The sequence below is a fragment of the Heterodontus francisci genome, unplaced genomic scaffold (genome assembly GCF_036365525.1).
Source record: "Heterodontus francisci isolate sHetFra1 unplaced genomic scaffold, sHetFra1.hap1 HAP1_SCAFFOLD_167, whole genome shotgun sequence".
Lineage (NCBI taxonomy): Eukaryota > Metazoa > Chordata > Chondrichthyes > Heterodontiformes > Heterodontidae > Heterodontus > Heterodontus francisci.
The window spans coordinates 811713-830609 of NW_027141337.1; the positions used below are offsets into that span (position 1 = coordinate 811713).

Sequence of the window (18897 nt, forward strand, 5' to 3'; positions counted from 1 at the left end):
TTACCCGGCAGTGTTATTGTCTCACACTGAATCTGCCAGACATCCTGTTCTCTTTATTGTGAGAGAGACAGCACGGATTTACGAAATGTTCATTTGAAATTATCTCTATTGAGCACGAGCCCGGCCGTGGGACAGGTATTCCAGTGCAAAGAGCTGTCCATGACCGAGTGTTGCGGACTGGCACATTGCAACGTCCAAGACTATGTGCTGTGGGACGGCATTAAAGCTTGGGGAAGCCACCATGGAGACTCAATGGGGAAAGGCTGCAGTCGAAGGCCCTCGTAGGCCACAGTACAGTGAGGGGCTGGAACCCGTGTAAAACCCCTCGGGCTGTTTGCACCAGAGAATGTTTGATGTGTAATGTAAATACTGTAAATATAACCTGTGCAGGCAGGGATAGTGAGATACATCATGTACATTATTGAAGGAAACTGATCTGAATTGTACCTTATGTAATATTAAATTTGAACTGCTTTGCAATGTAATTGCACAAATTATACGAATAAAATACATATTGTGCAAAAGAAAGCAGCTTTCCTGTCAACACACACCTTGTCTCAGGGCACAACTTTCCTGTGATCTTGTCACACCCAACTTCGCTCTATATCTTCTGACACACACACTTTACAGTCTGTCATTTCCAAAAACAAGCATTCTAAAATCAAAAGACCTTTTGTTTATTTCTCCTTTCTTTTCATTTCTCCTCTATTCTTCTCAATCACTCCCTTCAACAGTCCTATTCAGATCAAGGTGGAATGTGAATCGTGTCACAACTCACCTGACACTATTATTACCCTTCTTTTCTCTTGTCTCATTCAATGGGAAAGTTTTATTCACAAGTCTGTTGCTGTTTTACACTCTTGCCATACCATCTGGTATTGCATCCATCTGAATTCTGTGCTTTCATGGCCTTATATTTCTTTTCCACTTCTGGGTGATTTGTTTTCTTCAGTTTCATTCAACCAGGCTGGACCACAGGGAAGTTTAGAACCTTTGCCTTGGACGGGTCCACGTTGATCCATTACATTCAGAATCACCTCCTTGAAATAACTCCATAGTACAACTACAGTAACCACACAGCATCTGCTTCAAACACTCCTCCACATTTTATCTGTTCTGACCGTCAACACCTCCAGCTCTTTTGTTTAAGTGGAACCCATCAGGTGTGTGTAGGCTCCTTCTATTCTGAAAGCTGTAGCACTGGTTCAGGGAATTCAGCCCTGTTTCTCTACTCGAAAGGATCAGCCATGCTTGATCTGCCTCGTATTTTGCTTTTATTGCAACGTTACAAGACCTCCAATCCTCTGGCACCACACCTGTATCCAGTGAGGGATTGGAAAATGATGGTCAGACCTTCCACTATTTCTTCCCTGGCTTCTTTCAACAGCCTGGGGTACATTTCATCTGGTCCTGGTGATTTTTCCACATTCAAGGATGCTCATCCCATTTATACTTCCTCTCTCCTTAAGTTATCATGTCCAATACTTCACACTCCTCCTCCTTCATAACAATATCTGCATCACCCTCTCATTCGGGAAAACAGTAAAGTATTCATTAAGGATATTGGCAACATCTTCCACCCCGATACAAAGGTTACATTTTTGGTCTTTTATGTGCCCTGCTGTTTGCTTCGTTGCCTCTTATACTCATGTTATGTTGCAACATCTTTGGGTCCATTGTTCCTTTGTTTGTCCATGTTCTTGCCTGCTTTCTCTTTGCTTTTCACCGCTGCTCCCAAACGCCTCCAGTGCAGTCAAAACACAAGGTGTCAGAAGTGGGATTCGAACCCACGCCTCCAATGGAGACTGCGACCTGAACGCAGCGCGTTAGACCGCTCGGCCATCCTGACTACCTGCGACATGCTATCAATGCTAAGGAAATTATTCATTCTTTGTGAAAGTATTTGTGAGATTGTGGAAATGTCTGGAAGAGGAAAGACGAGCGGGAAAGCTCGAGCCAAGGCCAAGTCTCGCTCCTCCCGGGCTGGGTTGCAGTTCCCGGTGGGCCGTGTTCACAGGCTCCTGAGAAAGGGTAACTATGCTGAGCTTGTGGGTGCCGGAGCCCCGGTCTATCTGGCTGCTGTGCTCGAGTATCTGACCGCTGAAATCCTCGAGCTGGCCGGGAACGCAGCCCGGGACGACAAGAAGACCCGCAACATCCTCAGACACCTGCAGCTGGCCGTCCGCAACGACGAGGAGCTCAACAAGCTGCTGGGAGGAGGGACTATCGCTCAGGGCAGGGTGCTGCCTAATATCCAGGCCGTGCTGCAGCCCAAGAAAACCAGCGCTCAGAGCTCCCAGAAAAGGTAAAGCGGCCAAAATGTCATCAAATAAACCAAAGGCTCTTTTCAGAGCCACCCACAGTCTCTGTGAAAGGACTGGTTACTGTCAGGAGGGAGTCACTGATGGAGTTATTGTAACAGTGGATTGACCTGTTTCACATCTGTCCAGGTGTGTTTTCAGTTCCCTCTCTGGATTTCGCTCTGTTTCTCTGCTCACACATCTCCCCCTCTAGTTAAGTGAAGAAGTGAACTACAGGGTGTCAGAATCAACAATTTAATAAATCCCGCTGCCTTCGATTTTATAAATCCCGAGATTATCCCGGTACATTAACGGGAACTGGTTCGGAGCTGATGAATTAATTTAATAATGGAAGTGTCCGGGTTAATTCTCTGTTTTTCATTTGGACAGTTTGAATTGTGCTTTTTTTTCTCTCCGGTGATCTGAGCGCCGCTTCTCAATGGGAATCTGCTCCCGGAACAGAGTAAATGCAGGAAGGAAGAGGCCATTCTCGGGCTGTGTGTTTCTCTCCTAACCTGATCTGTTTAGACCGCACTGTTCCCAGAGGACGGAATCAGTGAGAGTTGTGCACACACAGGAGCTGAGTCCATTGCAGCGCTTTCAGGTGTGCCTTCCCCCCGGCCCTCCCTATTCTGCGGACACAGAGCTGTCTGTTTCCCCCGGCGGCGGGATAGAGTCGGGGATTCTCTCCCCGCAGTGTCAGGGTCTGCAACCCCGGGGAACTGGCGGTTTCAGTCAGAGTGACCGAGCTGCCTTACATATCCTGGGTACTGATCTCCAATGGATTCAAATATTAGCGAACTCATTGGGTAATGTTTGTAAATAACCCTCATGTGAACGGACCCGGCTCCATTAATGCCTTCCATATAAAACTGGGATCCATTTCTTTTCCCCAAATGCCAGCTAACGGATCCCAGGAGCGGGGTTGAGATTGTGCTGAGCAGCAATGAGTCTCCGGTAATGCTGCTTTCTAAATTCCAGATCAGCTCTCAGTCCGACAGGCCTTTCGGGAAAGTGATGTGACAAAACAGAAACCATGTGGCCGCCCCTCCAATCTAATGGGTTTGATGATGAACAGAGATGGCAGCTCTTTCCTTTGCTGATTTGGTGGCTCTGAAAAGAGCCCTTGTTACACTTGTTACTGAAGCTGGGTTTTAGGTGCGTTCCCCGCGGATGCGGCGGGCCAGCTGGATGTCTTTGGCCATGATGGACCGGGATCATTCTGGTGAATCTGCTAATTTTCCGGCAGAAGCATCAGTCGCTGTTTGAACTGTTTAAAGTCAGGGATGTATTAGCAGCCAGAAAGTGAAGGGCAGTTCATTGCTCCCTGCAGCATTATCCGCCTCTTTCAGGAGAAAAGATCAGAAACCGCTCGTTTCTGTCAGTCCCCGAGAAGCCTGTGAGAGGCGGTTAGTCGCTAATTTGTTCCTTTTACAGAGTGGAAGCTGATATTTGTCCCGTTTTAAATTGCTGAACCGGACCTTTCTCCCGCCGCTTACAGTTAACAGATTGACAAATGAAAACGATTCCTAAAATCGTGTCAGGATTTTGTGACGGTAAATACAGTAAAACAGAACATAAAATGAGAGGTTTTAAAATTGTTGCCTGAAAATTGAAATTTTCCATCACTTCAATTCCTTCCTGCTCTGGAATTGCCAGGCTTTTTCCAATTGGAAAATCTGAGCCAATGAGAACTTCTATTTACTTATATGTGATTCTCCTATTGGTTAAGAATTGGATTGAGAAGCGGGTGACCAATCAGAGACAGAGTCAAACTGCGGGGATTCCAGGCCCCCAGTAACTGAGCTGAAACTGTTCAGATTGACAAACCCTGGCAGTAGCTTCACACATTGGACACTTCACACTGAGTCATTCAAGGGCTGATGTGAGAGAAGCTTCAGATCCTGTCATTACTCTCTGACTCATTATTCATCTCGAACCAAACAATTAATAAATGTGAAGCAGTGAAGAGACTTTTCACTCTCACTGCAGAATGTGTCATCTGGGGAAATAAGGAACTATTATATTCGGAGATTCCAGGTACATTCCTCCCTGAACATATCCATTCCTAACATTAACGATCACAGCCTATCCCAGCTCCTGTTTTCACCCGACTCCAGCTGAATTGGAGAAACTCATGTGTTGGGGTTTGAGTTGTGAGGTGGGGTTTCTCCGCCAGTGTTACTGTCTTACAAACTCTCCCCCTGAATTTGTGAACTGAGACTGCACCGAACACATCCCCAGTTAGAGTGAGGGCCGGACATCCCTCTGTTTTATGACAGAGAGTGGGGAAAGGGCTGGGTGGAGGGGAGTCACCAGGGATCCTGGATTTACTCCAAATCATTTCCATGTGGAATCTGCAGGCGGGGCCTGGACAGGGATCATTTGATCAGGGGATCAGCTCTTTCCTGAGAGATGTGGGTGGCTCTGAGAAGAGCCTTTGTGTTCAGATGTCTACAAGTTTCCCGCGCTTTCACTTCTTTCCAGACCCTGCTTTCTGAGACTTCGCTGCTTTCGGCTTGACCTTGCTCTTCCATGTCTGCACTTTCTTCAGCGCCTTTCCGCCCGCCGCACTCTTGCCTTTTTTGACCTTCTTCGCAGGAGACTTTTTCTGAAGCGCTGCTTTCTTCACCGCCTTATTTGGCGTTGCCGCCGCCTTGCTGCTCGTTTTCTTGGCTGTTACTTTCTTTGTTGTCACTTTCTTGTCTGCTGGTTTCTTCACTAAAGATTTCTTGTCTGCTGGTTTCTTCACTGAAGATTTCTTGTCTGCTGGTTTCTTCACTAAAGATTTCTTGGCTGCTGGTTTCTTCACCTTCTTTCCCACTTTTCCCTGGGTTTTCCTTCTTGCTGATTTTGAAGGAGCCGGAGGCGCCCTGTCCCTTGCTCTGCACCAGGGAGCCTTTGTTCACATTCCTCTTGATACTTTGCTTGATCTGGGTCTTGAGCTTCTCCTGAGCGGTGGCAGACCTGCAAGGAATCAACTACCAGCTAGCGTATAAAGCGAGACCAAGGCTCAGGGCCTTCAGTTACCTGGAGGGGAGTCGGAGAGGCAGCGGATCCTGTGAGGAACCACAATCCAGGAAGGATGAGAAGGTCATTGTCAGGGTACAGAGGAGATTAAGTTAAAGATTTACCAGTTTGTAAGCAAGCGCAGAGCCAAGGAACGGTGCTGGGGCAGATCAAATAATAGGAAGCTGTGCTCAGATGGAAGGCAAGAGTGATTAAATGACAGAAAAGATGATGGTGCAAGGCAAAAGTCAGGGAAAGAATAAGTAACATTTTGTAAGCACAGATACCAGGACTGGGGTTTGAACCCACGCAGACTCATGTTTAGTGGATCTTAAGCCCAACACCTTAACCACTCAGCCATCCTGGTACATTAACCAGCCACTGAAAATGAAATTTAATGTGATCCGGGTGCCATATGGCCTTTGACAATATCAAGTTATGACTCCTCTCCCATGCTGAATTGGACCCTTCATTATTTATGAACCTCAATCGGATCACCCCTCAGTCTAGGTTTCTGTAAGGTGTAGGGTCCCAACTCTTTTAGTCTAACTTGATAACCAAGATGTCTTATACTGGGAATTCGTCGAATGTCTCTCCTCTGTACCCTTTCCAAAGCCTCAATATCACCCATCATGTGAGGAGACCAAGACTGGATACAATATTCCAAGTGAGTCCTGACCAAGGTTTCATAAAAGGACAAATTCGGGACATCTCAGATACTGAAGGAGTCCGTGTCCAGAAGCAGCAAGACCTGGACAACATTCAGACTTGGGCTGCTAAGTGGCAAGTAACATTCACACCACATAAGTACCAGGCAATGACCATCTCCAACAAGAGAGAGTGTAACCATCTCCCTTTGACGTTCAACAGCATTACCATCGCTGAATCCCCCCACCATCAACATCCTGGGGTTTAGCATTGACAAAAGCTTAACTGGGCCATTCATATACATACTCTGGCTACAAGAGTAAATCAGATAGTGGGAATTCTGTGATGAGTAACTCAGCTCAAGGCACGTGGTGAAATGCTCATTAGGAGAGCTGGAGAAATGGACTGGTCAGGTGGGCAGAAAAGTGGCAAATGGAATTCAACTTGGAGAAGTGTGAGGTTATGCCTTTGGTGAGGTCAAACACAGCAAAGGAAGACACAATTAATGGGTGAATGCTGAGAGGTGTAGAGGAAGTGAGGTACCTTGAAGTGAATGTCCACAAATCCCTGAAAGTAGCAGGATAGGTTGATAAGTTGGTTGAGAAGGCTTATGGAACCCTTTCCTTTATTAGCCGATGTATAGAATATAAGAGCAGGGAGGTTATGCTGGAACTGTAGAAATCATTAGTTAGGCCACAACTTGATTTCTGTGTGCAGTTCTGGTCACCTCATTCCAGAAAGGATGTAATTGCACTAGAGAGGTTACAGAGGAGATTTACAAGGATGTTGCCAGGACTGGAAAAATGCAGCTATGAGGAAAGATTGGATAGACTGGGGTTGTTCTCCTTGGAATAGAAGAGGCTGAGGGAAGATTTGATTGAAATGTACAAAATTGTGAGGGGTCTGGATAGAATGGATGGGAAGGGTCTATTTACCTTAGTAGGGAGGTCAGTGACTAGAGGGCATAGATTTAAAGTGATGTGTTGAACAATTAGAGGGGAGATGAGGAAAGGTTTTTTCACCCAGAGGGCTGTGGGAGTCTGGAACTTACTGCCTGTAAGGGTAGCTGAGGCAGAAACCCTCAACTCATTTAAAAGGAGTCTGGATGTGCACCTCAAGTACCTGAACCTGCAGGGCTGCGGTCCAAATGCTGGTCAATGGGATTCAGCTGGGTGGCTCGTTTTTTGGCCTGCCTGTGCTGTAAACTTTCTATGTTCTATGATTCTATGCAGACACAATGGGCCGAATGGCCTCCTTCTGCACTGTAATAATTTTGTGATTTTTGACTCTCCAAAACTTGTCAACCATCTACAAGGCACAAACCAGGATGAGTGCAGCACCAACAATACTCTAGAAACTCGACACTGTTCAGGACAAAGCAGCCGCCTTGATTGTCACCCCATTCACCACCTTAAACATTCACTCCCTTCACCACTGACGCACAGTGGCAGTAGTGTGTACCATCTGCCAGATGCACTGCTGCAACTCACCAAGGCTCCGCAGACAGCACCTTCCAAACCGAAGACCTCCACCACCTTGAAGGACAAGGGCTGCAGATGCATGGAAAAACCACCATGTGCAAGCTCCCCTCCAAGTCACACACCATCTGATCTGCAAATATATCGCTGTTCATTCACTGATGTTGGGTCAAAATCCTGGATCTCCCTTCCTAACAGCACTGTGGGTGTACCTACACCACATGGAGTGCAGCAATTCAAGAAGGGAGCTCACCGCCACCTTGTCAAGGACAATTAGGGATGGGTAACAAATTCTGGCCTTGCCAGTGTCGCTCACATCCCATGAAAGAATATGCCTCATTTTATACTCAATTGTCCTCTGAATGCAGCCCAACCCTCTATTTGCTCCAACTATCACTTCACAGCATTGCTGCTGTAACTTTAGAGATCTGTGCACTAGAACATCCAGATCTCTGCTCAAAATTATTTTCTTTTTTCCACCTACTTTAATGTTTTTCCCTGAAGGGTGTATGAATGTTGAGCATTCGCCCTGTCCACATGAATAACACTGCACTTACCCAAATTAAACATTATTTACCAGTGATGAAGCCAATCTCCCAACACATTAAGATCAGCCTGAAACAGTCGAGCATCGTCTGCAGTCTAAACACTCTCACAGATCTTCAAATCATCTGTAAATTTACAGATGGTGCGCCCTACACCTACATCCAGATCATTAATAAAAATAGTAAAGAGCAACAGACCCAACACCGATCCCTGTGGGACACCACTGGTAACTGGTCTCCAAACAGATCCAGATCCATCTGGAACTACTTTCTGCCTACATCTGCCAGTCAGTTCCCAATCCAGATCAATATATTACCACTGATACCAGGAACTTTAATCTTATAGAGAAGCGTCTTGTGTGGAACCTTATCAAAATCTTTTGGCTGAGATCTGCTAATTGAACACAGGCCGGGGATGAGGCCTAGGCCTGTCCTGCTTTGTGTGTGGGTCTCAGGACCACACAAGGTGAGATCAGCTCACTGAGCACAGGCCCATCCTGCTCTATATGGTGCTCAGTACCTCACCAAATGAGAATAACTAACACACCACAGGCCATGGAGCCTCGGCCCATCCTTCCCCGATTGTGGTTCAGTGCCAACCAGGTCAGATCAGCTAATTCAGCACAGGCCGGAGATGGAAGCTGGACCTTTCCTGCTCTTGGGACTCCGTACCATACCAGGTGCGATGAAGTAAAATACCACAGGCCGGGGATGGAGCCTGAGATTTCCCTGTTCTGTGTGGGGCTCTGTACAACAACGTGTGAGAAGAACTATCATCCCTCAGGCTGAGGAAGGAGCCTGGGCCCATTCTGTTCTGTGTGGCTCCTACCACACTGAGTGGGATCAGTTAACTCAACACAGGCCATGAATACAACCAGGCCCTTTCCTGCTCCGTGTGGCTCAGTATCACACCAGGTGGCATCAGCTAACACAGCACAGGCTGGGGCTGGAGCCTGGGCCCGTCCTGCTCTGTGGGCTCAGTAACAACCCGTAAGATGAACTTTTTTCAAAAGACTTCAGTGTATTTATCTCTGTCCAACACTGTGAGGCAGCTTACTGTGTTTATAAAGAGTGTAATTTATTGACTGGTCTCTTGGATCAAACAGGGTAACAGACAGAGGTCTGTGTGCAGAGGGTTTGGGGGTGAGCTCTGATTCCTAACCCTTTCTGGACTGTGAGGAATAAAGAATGAATGAGAGAGAGAGAATGTGGGAGAAGGGATGATGGAAGAATTTGTCCGTGAACCTGATTAAAAGTGTCTCAAACGCAAGATAATATGAAGATATCAAGAGCAGAACATTAACATAATCTGAGTTCCGCGATCTGGTCGGGTCCCATTCCCCTGAAGTGAGGAATGAACGGGTGGGGAAATTCCACCTGGAGTTATATTTGTCTCCAATGAAGATGAGTTCACAGTGAGGATGGAATAGCTCAGTTGGGAGAAAACTAGATTGAAGAACCAGGATACAATCCCTGGTTTCATCAGTTTTAATTTGGTGTCTCCATCAGTTTAAGTAGAGAGAATCAGAGGGGAGATTTTCCACTCTTGACCCCATGGGCTGAATTTTAAACTAACGGTGCGGCTCTCGGCAGAGGCACCGGAAGCGGGTGTCGTCACCACACGAGTGAAATGTGGCCGGCCGACCCCGATCACGGAGCAGCCGACCAATTAATGAAGGGGAGGCGTGGGGCCCATGTAAACAAGGACCAGAGGTAGGGAACGAGGCACCGATGGCACCGACATCTGACACAACGGCAGGTGCTGGCACCATATTGAAAGGACTGCCAGACCTGCATTCACTGCTGCCTGGTTTAAAGGAGTGTCTTCCTGAGAGCCCTCTACTGCCCCAGGACCTGTTCTGCTGCCTCTGCTGTCCCAGGATCCGTTCTGCTGCCTCTGCTGTCCCAGGACCCGTTCTGCTGCCCCAAGACCCGTTCTGCTGCCTCTGCTGCTCCAGGACCCGTTCTGCTGCATCTGCTGTCCCAGGACCCGTTCTGCTGCCCCAGGACCCGTTCTGCTGCCTCTGCTGCTCCAGGACCCGTTCTGCTGCATCTGCTGCCCCAGGACCCGTTATGCTGCCCCAAGACCCGTTCTGCTGCCTCTGATGCCCCAGGACCCATTCTGCTGCCCCAGGACCCGTTCTGCTGCCTCTGCTGCTCCAGGACCCGTTATGCTTCCCCAAGACCCGTTCTGCTGCCTCTGATGCCCCAGGACCCGTTCTGCTGCCCCAGGACCCGTTCTGCTGCCTCTGCTGCTCCAGGACCCGTTCTGCTGCCTCTGCTGCCCCAGGACCCGTTCTGCTGCCTCTGCTGCCCCAGGACCCGTTCTGCTGCCTCTGCTGCCCCAGAACCTGTTCTGTTGCCTCTGCTGCCCCAGGACCAGTTCTGCTGCATCTGCTGCCCCAGGACCTGTTCTGCTGCCTCTGCTGCCCCAGGATCAGTTCTGCTGCATCTGCTGCCCCAGGACCTGTTCTGCTGCATCTGCTGCCCCAGGACCTGTTCTGCTGCCTCTGCTGCCCAGGACCCGTTCTGCTGTCACTGATGCCCCAGGACCCGTTCTGCTGTCACTGATGCCCCAGGACCCGTTCTGCTGTCTCTGCTGCCTGATAGGTAAGGAGCTGAATGCGAGCCTGCAGTGACCATGGTCCAATGGTTTGGCGATGCCTTCCTGCAGGTTCGCCTCCAGGTGACAACAGATAGGTGGAAGATCCTCTTCCCCAGGGATGGGAGGTGGAGACCTGTCCACCTGACCAAGCAAAGCTGCTTTGAGATAGTAGGTGAAGTCAGCAGCCATGGGGTCAACCCCAAGACATGGATCCAGTGCACGAAGTGGGTCAATGACCGGATCCAGGCTGCTCAGGCACAAACTCAAAACACTTTGGACCCTTTGGACATTGCGCATGGCAGAGTGAGAGGGAGTGTTTGGTGGAAAGGGAGTGACCACCCAGTCATGTGTATTGGGGAAGGGCAGCAGGACACGCTGCCTGAGGCTTGGCTCCATCTCGGTGGGAGGTGCACGTCAGTCATTGTCTAAACTCACACAGTCCCTCGAGAGGGGCCACATGCAGGAGGAATATGTGTGTCCACATCATGGACTGCTGGATTATCACCATCAGAGATGTTGGGCTTGTCCCCGCTGGGAGACGAACTTTGTTGATCATAGTGGCTGCAATAGAAGACAGCCCACAATCGGAAAGAGCGTGTCAAGACTGGCAGTGGATGCCTTATCTCCATGTCCTCATCCCGATGGAGGAGGAGGCCATGGAACAGGCCGGGCAGCAAAGCAGCTGCTCCATAGCTGAAGGAGAGACAGGGACACCTACCTAAGAGAGTGAGTGAACATCTCCTGGGGCACAAGGGTGCATCCGCTGCAAAGGAGCCACACTGCTCATCTGTTCACCACTGCATCAATGGAGCTGCACAGTAGGGGTGGTTGGAATGTCACGATGGGCAGACTCTAACCCTTCAATGTCCCTGTTTTCACATGCAGGCTAGGATGAACGACAAGAGCGAAGAGCTGGAGAGACTGGGGGACAGCCAGACACCTCTGAGGAGGAGGAGGGAGCCTCAGAGGGTGCACCGTCACATCATTCCCCTGCACCCACCACCAGCACAGAAACCCTCACTCGGTGGGTATCCACTCGCTGTTAGATTTGGGCACACAAGCTGGTGAGCACGTCACAGACAGGCCCGGGCAGCTGACGGAGGCTGTGACAGCCGAGGCCACTGGCAGTTGGAAGTCTGTGGGAGGCCAGGCCCATGCTGAGTCCCAGGCTGATGACGTGCCTCTGGTGTCACCAGCAACTCGGGAAATGCTGCAGCTGCAGCAAGAGGTCAGGCAACATCTGGCAGAGTTGCCGGAGGTTATGTGTACCCAAGCTCGGATGATGGAGGAATCCATCCAGGCCTTGCATGCTGTACTATCTCTGATGGGGGTGTGTCTGGCTTCCTTACTTGAGAGATTGGTGACTCTGATGGAGAGCCAGATCCAGCCGACCAATCAGTGGCTGCCGGAGATGTGTGCAGACCTGCACTCCATCGCTTTGTCCATGAGCTCCATCCAGCGGTGACAAGGTGAGAGGGGGGGACGAGGCACCTGAACTCTTCACCAGGTCCACGTCCCTCTCAGGTCAGCAGCGAGGTACAAGTGTGTCTTATAAGGGGGAGGAGCAGCTGGCTGCTACATCTGGGGTCTCCTCTCAGGGTGCTCCTGGTGTGGACAGTAGCTCCAAAGCCCCTCTGCCAGTGACACAAGTGATGCCAGTGCCTGCCTCCATCACCCTCGATGACAGAGGGGGGGTCCCTGTACCTGTGCAGGAGGCCCTCAGTGTGCCGGGGCCCTCCAGGCCTCAGGCAGCAAGAGGACGGCCACCAATGTCATCCCAAGCCATGGGGCAGCAAGGTCAGCAGCCTGTCTTCACCTCAGCTGACAGAGCAGGGGGAGCACCACGTAGGAGCATGCGGAAAAGATTTCCGAAGAGCACCTAGATTCACTTGGGTTCATGGTGAATGTGCATTCCAGATGGATAGGGTTGCATTTGATGTCACACGGAAGAAAGAAATGATGTTCTCTCACTATGTCTCCTTCCTATTGTTGATGCCCTATGGGACTTCATTTAAACCCTTCCTCCCAAGGGGCTGGAAGTGAGGGACCAAGCCCTGAGTTCACAAAGCTTCGGTCTTGTCACATTGCGATGTGTACCTGGACGCTGCAGTGCAGAAGGAAGCAGGTGACAACAGGGCTGCTTAAAGCTAAGACTTTATTGCTGTGGTTCCAGAAGGTGGTAAGGCTCAAAGGAAACTTGAATGTATAAGGGTGTCTCATGTCTCCCTTGTGTGTATCTCATGGCCCCTTTCCTGCTGTGCGTGAGGTTCTTCATCTGGCACTGCTTGGGCAGCATCCTCCTCCACATCCTCATCATCAGAGGAGACATCACACTCCACGATATCCTCACTTGTCAACACCTCACCCCTCTGTAATGCCAGATTGTGCTGTGCACAGCAAACCACCACGATATGTGAGACCCTCGCCGGGACATACTGAAGGGCTCCACTGGATCGATCTAGGCACCTGAATCTCATCTTCAGGAGACCAATGGCCTCCTTGATGGTCGCTCGGGTTGACCCGCAGCAGGTGTTGTACCTCTCCTCTGCATCCGTGCGTGGGTTCCTCACAGACGTCAGTAGTCATGTCCTCAGTGGGTAGCCCTTGTCTCCAAGGATCCATCTCTGAAAGCGGATGGGGCCGCGGAAAGGTTCTGGCACCTGGGAGTGCCTTGGTATGCAGGCGTTGTGGCTGCTTCCCGGGATTTGTGCACACACCTATGGGATCCATTTGCAGTGGTTGCAGACCAATTGCACACTGAGCAAGTGGAAGCCCTTCCTGTTGAAGGCTGCTGGCTGGTCTGCAGGAGCCTTGATGGTCACATGGGGTGACACCCTACACCTGGGGGAATCCAGTGATGGCCCCGAATCCTATAGTCCTCTCAGCTTGACTGTTTGGATCGATGTGCACATAGTCACCGGCCCTCCTGAACAGGACATTGGTGACCTCCTTGATGCACTGATTCACCACAGACTGTGAGATTCCACACATATCTCCAGTGGATCCCTGCAATGATCTGCTGGTGCAGAAGTTCAGTGGCACAGTGACCTTCAGTGACACTGGTATCAGGTGCCCACCAAGTCCCATGGGGCACAGCTGCATCATGGCAGAGAGATCAGTGACGACCTCCGTGCAGAGGCGCAGTCTGTGGAGACACTGTCACTCGGACATCTGCAGGTAGTTGAACCTCAGCTGACGTGTTCCTCTGCCTCCTTCTCCAGCCTCCTGTTCGAGGCTGGCCTTCCTGTGGGCCCCCAAGCTGCTGTGGTGCCCCTGCTGGTGCCTGCGCCTCCCTCCCTTCCTCTCTACTCCTCCTCCTCCTCAATGTGAGCCTTGAATGAGGCCCATGACAGGTTGCCCCTCCCTGAGTGCAAGTCCTTCACAGTAAACAACACCCAGCCACATTTACCTCACTTGTCACCCTCAATGAGGTGGCACTGCCCCAATCGTACCCTGGTGTGGCTCCCCCTGCAGAGCTGGCACATTGGCCCCCACTCCTGACAGTGTTTCCCGATGCCCTTTCCCCCTCCACCCTTACTGCCAAGTTACGCTGCCTCACCCGAGAGCTTCCCAGTGAAGCCAACACTCAGCTCCCACCTCCCAGTCACCTCCTTTAACCAGGCGAGTCTCTGAAGCCCCGTGGTACCCGTGTGCTATTCGTTCAATTGGATCCAGTGAATAAAATTGCTGATAATTGGACTCATAAATACTTTAAATGCCTTCTTGCCGAGTGGATGTGCGAAGTCTGCCCTCCATGTCAGCCGCCGACAGAAAAATCCGGTCCGACGTCTTCCATCCCTATTTTATCCACCCCCGCTCCCCCTCCCCAGCCTCCATTCCCGTCTCCAACGGTCCCTTAAAATTCTGGCCCATGTCTCTAAGACTAATGGGAGTGAAACTACATCTGCTCCTTAGCCTGAACAGGGAGAGCTGCTCTCTCTGTGTTTAAAGTGAATGAATCTGCTCTTTACCTTGTCTTACTGGAACGTTCACTGTCTGGAAATGTCTGTTTGAAAATGTTTTCCTGTTATATTAATGGAGCAGAGGAGCAGATGTGAGGTGCTGTTCAACGGAGAGGTTTGGAAGTGGGTGAAGGGGTGGAGTGATGGTGTGAGTGAGAGGTGCAGTGAGTTGGCCATTCTCAATAGAGTGTCAGGAATGAAGGTCAGAGGAACAGACCAGGCAGGAAACACAGAAAGAGCGAGGAGATGCTGGTGTGAAAAACAGAGATTAAACAACAGGCTTGTTCAGTTGGTTTGGGTCTGGTGTTTAGAATACCCGGAATCTGGGTTCACTTCCCTTCCAACTCAGCGAATTATATCAACATTATGTTCATAAAACCATAGAATGATACCCAAAGAAGGAGACCATTTGGTCCATTGTGTCAGTGCTGTCTCTTTGGTTATGTTATCCAATTAGAACTGCTGCTCAGCTTTTTCCTGTAATCTGTACATTTTTCCTTCCAGTATTTATCCCAATTGCTTTTCAAAGTTACGACTGAATCTGCTTTCAAGTCCTGATCAGACAGTGCATTCCAGATCACAACACATCACTGTATAAAAAATCATTCCTCATTTCGCCTCTGGTTCTTTTCTCAATTACCTGATAAATACATCCTCTGGTTACTGACCCTTTTGCCACTGGAAACAATTTCTCCTTATTTAACTTATTGAAAACCTTCTTGATGATGTCACATACGAGACTGCCAGTAAAACTGAAGCCCATGGAATAAAAGAGACAATGACAGCATGGATATGAAGTTTGCAGACTGATAGGAACATAGAAGCAGGAGTAGGCCATTCAGCCCATCGAGACCACCCCACCATTCAATATGATGATGACTGATCATCCACTTCAATGCCTTTTTCCCACACTATCTCCATATCCCTTCTGTCATTTGTATTTAGAAATCTGTCAATCTCTGCTTTAAACATACTCAATGACTGAGCTTCCACAGCTCTCTGGTGTAGAGAATTCCAACGATTCACAACCCTCTGAGTAAAGAAATTTCTCCTCGTCTCTGTCCTAAGTGGCTTTCCCCTTCTGTTGAAATTGTGTCCCCTGGTTCTAGATTCCTCAACCGGAGGAAAAACTTCATCTACCCTGTCTATCCCTTTAAATATTTTGTAAGTTTCAATGAGATCACCTCTCATTCTTTGAAACTCTAGAGAATACAGTCCCAGTTTCCCCAATCACTCTTCATAGGACAGTCCTGCCATCCCGGGAACAGGTCTGGTGAACCTTCATTGCACTCCCTCGATGGCAATGATATCCTTCCTAAGGTAAGGGGACCAAAACGGCACACAGTATTCCAAAGTGCAGTCCAATCAAGGTTATATACAATTGAAGCAAGATTTCACTACTCCTGTACTCAAATCGCCTTGTGATAGAGGCTAACATATCATTCGTCTTCTGAATTGCTTGCTGCACCTGCATGTTAGCTTTCAGTCACTTATTGACAAGGACACCCAGGCCCCTTTGTACATCTACACTTTCTAATCTCTTACCATTTAACAAATAATCTGCACATCTGTTTCTCCGACCAAAGTGGATAACCTCACATTTTTACACATTATATTCCATGTGCCACTTTCTTGTCCACTCACTAAGTCTGTCCAAATCCCCTTGAAGCTGCTTTGCATCTTCCTCACAACACACATTCCCACCTAGTTTTGTGTCATCTGCGAACTTGGAAATACGACATTTGGTTCCCACCTCCGAATCATTGATATATATTGTGAACAGCTGGGTCACAGTGTGGTGGTGAACAGTTGTATTTCTGTCTGGAGGAAGGTTTACAGTGGGTTCCCCATGGTTCCTCATAACTTCAGTTATGTGCAGACACTGGAAAAGCTGGGGTTGTTCTCCTTGGAGCAGAGCAAGTTCAGAACAACTTTGACAGAGTTAGAATCAAGGAATCAAATGGTTACAGTACAGAAGGAGACCATTCAGTCCATCATGTCCATGACAGCTCTTTGCAAGAGCAAATCAGCTAATTACACTCCTCTGCCCTTTCATTGTAACCCTGCAAATTTTCTCTATTCAGGTGTTTATCCAATTCCCTTTTGAAAGCCACGATTGAATCTGCCTCCAGCACATTCTCAGGCAGTGTATTCCAGATCCAAACCACTCACTCTGTCCCACACCCCTGGTACCATTGCAGAAAATCTCTTCCGTTCATTTCATCCCTCATAAACAATTGAAATGAAATGTTTATTAGGAAATGCACAATATAAAAAAGAGAGAGAAATAAATGCTGAGAAAAATAGAAGTCAATGTTTGGAAGGTAAAAAGAGCAAAATATGTAACTTTTATTCTGGTTGAGTGAGAGGAATATATCACACTCTGGGGCTTTTTAAGAGGATTTACTGATAAACCTGGGTTTTGAGAGGAAGCTGGTTCATGGTTTACAGAACAAATTCAGTCCCTGGGGTGGAGCCAACAGCTGCACCGTCCAATAACAGACAGGATGGGGACACTGTCTCAGGCCTGGTGAGCTCAGTCGATGAAAGCATGAAACTCTGAATCTCAAGTTTTTGAGTTTGAGCCCCACGGTGGGTGTCTTTTATTTCCTTTTTAGGCTGATTTTACAGCCATTCTCCAGCTCTGAATTCCTCGGCAGAGAGTTCAAGGAGTGTTTGAAATGAGATTCAACAGCAGTATGAGAAAGTCTCTCCTTGATTCAGGACTCTTACCTCTCTGCAGCAACTCGCTGCTGAAGATTGAACTTTATCTCATTTCATTCTCAGCTCATGGTCAGTGTGGACCAATGGGACTTCTGGCTGTCTCCCACTTCACAATCCATCAGTGCTTAGAAATCAATGGGGAATATTACTCACATGTTGTAATGTTTTATAAATACTTGAATGTATTTCACACTGTGTCTAACAGTGTGAATCTCCCCTGGTATATCAGCTCACCAACACTTCAACAGAACATTCACATAATGTGAGCTCTGAGATCTGTTCAGATCCAATTCCCAAGACCTGGAAAGTGGGATTGGGCTGGATCGCTCTTTTTCAGCTGGCACAGACACGATTGCTAAATGGTCTCAGTCTGTGCCATAAATTTTCTCCATTTTCTATGTTCTATGAAGTGAGGTGTGATTGGGAGGGGCAATTCCACCAGGGTTATATTTTCTACCAAAACAATGACACAAGGGATACTTCACTTTTTTATTCATTCATTCATGCGATGTGGGCATCGCTGGCTGGGCCAGCATTTATTGCCCATGAGAAGGTGGTGGTGAGCTGCCTTCTTGAACCATTGCAGTCCATGTGGGGTAGGTACACCCACAGTGCTGTGAGAAGGGGAGTTCCAGGATTTTGACCCAGCGACAGTGAAGGAACGGCGATATAGTTCCAAGTCAGGATGGTGTGTGGCTTGGAGGGGAACTTGCATGTGGTGGTATCCCCTGTATTTGCTGCCCTTGCCCTTCTAGGTGCTAAAGGTCACTGGTTTGGAAGGTGCTGTCGAAGGAGTTGTGGTGCATTGCTGCAGTGGATTTTGTAGACGGTACACACTCTGCAACTGTGCGTCGATGGTGGAGGGAGTGAATGTTTGCAGATGGGGTGCCAATCAAGCGGGCTGCTTTGTCCTGGCGGTGTTGAGATTCTTGAGTTGGAATTGCACCCATCCAGGCAAGTGGAGAATATTCCATCACACTCTTGACTTGTGCCTTGTGGATGGTGGACAGGCTTTGGGGAGTCAGGAGTCATGGATGAGTGAGAGGAATATATCACACTTTGGGGCTTTTGTAAAAGGATTTATTAATAAACCTGGGATTTGAGAGGAAGCTGATTCATGGTTTACAGAACAAATTCAGCCCCTGGGGTGGAGCCAACAGCTGCACTGTAATTACTCACCTCAGGATTCCAAGCCTCTGGCCTGCTCTTGTAGTCACGTTATTTGTATGGCTACCCATGGTAACCTCCATGATGTAGATGGTGGGGGATTCAGTGATTGTAATGCTATTGAATGTCAAGGGGAGATGGTTAGATTCTCTCTTGTTGGAGATATTCATTGCCTGGCACTTGTGAGGTGCGAATGTTACTTGCCACTTATCATCCCAAGCCTGTGAGACTGAAATAGCTCAGTTGGGAGTGTGTTAGACTGAAGATCCCTGGTTCAATCTGGGGTTTTGTCAGTTCTCATTTATTCTGCATCGCCCTTTGGTTTTGACTCTTGAGCTGCACAATTTACACTGAAATTATTTACCCAACTCTGAAGGTTGGATTGGAATAGAGAGATATCAAGGATGGGAAATATTTACATTGTCTGCTTTAGCTTATTCTCTATCTCCCTGTGTCCTT

General features: G+C 48.6%; 1 non-coding gene across 1 annotated transcript; it reads right to left on the reverse strand.

Annotated features, from left to right (window-relative positions):
- Window positions 1-1766: 1766 nt before the first annotated feature.
- On the reverse strand, window positions 1767-1849 carry trnal-cag (transfer RNA leucine (anticodon CAG)). The gene has a single exon. It is a non-coding gene; the product is annotated as a tRNA-Leu (tRNA).
- Between the last annotated feature and the right edge of the window lie 17048 nt (window positions 1850-18897).